This window comes from Meleagris gallopavo, chromosome 3, assembly GCF_000146605.3.
Source record: "Meleagris gallopavo isolate NT-WF06-2002-E0010 breed Aviagen turkey brand Nicholas breeding stock chromosome 3, Turkey_5.1, whole genome shotgun sequence".
Lineage (NCBI taxonomy): Eukaryota > Metazoa > Chordata > Aves > Galliformes > Phasianidae > Meleagris > Meleagris gallopavo.
In genome coordinates, this window is record NC_015013.2 from 17,166,675 (window position 1) to 17,168,142 (window position 1,468).

Below are 1,468 nucleotides of genomic sequence, written 5' to 3' on the forward strand. Positions count from 1 at the left end.
AGGGGGGGGAGGAGCTGCAAGAGCTGTAGAATTAAAGCTGCAATTTGATATTTTAATAACTTTTAGTATTATACTAGTTTCTTCTATCTATCTCTGAGTGAACAGCATAAAAATTCTCTAACTTATGCTAGTTTCAAATAATTTGCTGATAGGCACTGTAGTTGTTGTATATGACATGCCAATTGCTAATTCACACTGTTTACTTCAAGTGTTCCAGATTTGAAGTCTGGTTGGACAAAAAAACAGTAAAAACAACAGGATAACTTCTGCGGCCGAAGTAATCCTTCCCTAAGTCTCACTCTCCAGACACAATTTTACAATGTATCAAATGCTCTCAGTAAGAGTAGAAAATTCCTTTTATTGTTTCAATTGTCAGTAATAAAGAAATTGGATGTGAAATTTATTAAATTGTCGGCAAATAACGTTGCATCTTTATTCTTTTGACTACAGAATAGTGCAAAGGAAGTTTAATTTAATGTGCAGATGATACTATCATTTAGTAAAAAACAAAAATAACAAAAAACAACTTCAACTTAAAAAACAGTACACAATAAAAGAGTATTCTGTTAGCTACTGTCAAAGAATTTAATAGTGTGTTGCTTCAGAGCTATCATTGCTGCGGGTCTCTCCACTGACCACTAGGAAGAGGAGAAATCAGAAAGAAAAAAGAAAACAAAAAAAAAAAGGAAGGCCCTTTTTGTCAGAAGGATTATTAACACTGTATTCTAATGTCCACCTCTGTAGAGTGCTTCACTTTTCAAATTCCTAATTAAAGTGAATATAGCCTGAAATTCGTGGCCATTGGAATTAGCAGTGATAGATACATAGCAAATTAGGTATTGTAAACCTCAAATTATGTTTCCAAAATGTGTTAGTACCTTGGAAAATGGTGATGAAAACACCATATTATTCTGGTTGGTGTTTTTTTGTTTGTTTGTTTGTTTGTTTGTTTACGTTGTTCTAGAGAAACTAATTGGTGTTACAAGCAGAAAGAAGGAGCAGTGAAGTGTTGCCAGAACACAGATTAGCAACTATAATGCAATTTTCTGCCTGGCTTTGATTTCTCTTCCTCTGAGTAGAATGACTAGTGGGTGACTGTCACTCCCTTTTAATTATTTTTTTTGTTGTTGTTTCATCTATTATTAAAAAGTCTACACAATTGAATAATTTCACTGTGAAGATCCTAAGACCTGGTGATCAGCATAGTCTCCTGGAGATGAATGGCCTCAGTTAATATCTCTGCCTGATTAGCTGCCATCTGTATTAAATTTGTGAATGATTTTGGAGTTAATGAAGTCACACTTTGGAGAGAAAATATGCTGAGGGAAAAAAAAGATCCTTTTAAACAAATGCTCCTTTCCTTCATTGATAGTTTTTTCACGATCATATTTTAGAATGTGTAACACCTGGTATGATTAATGTTTTGATATGTGATAATCTGGGGAAAATATCACAAGTGAAGCTTTTT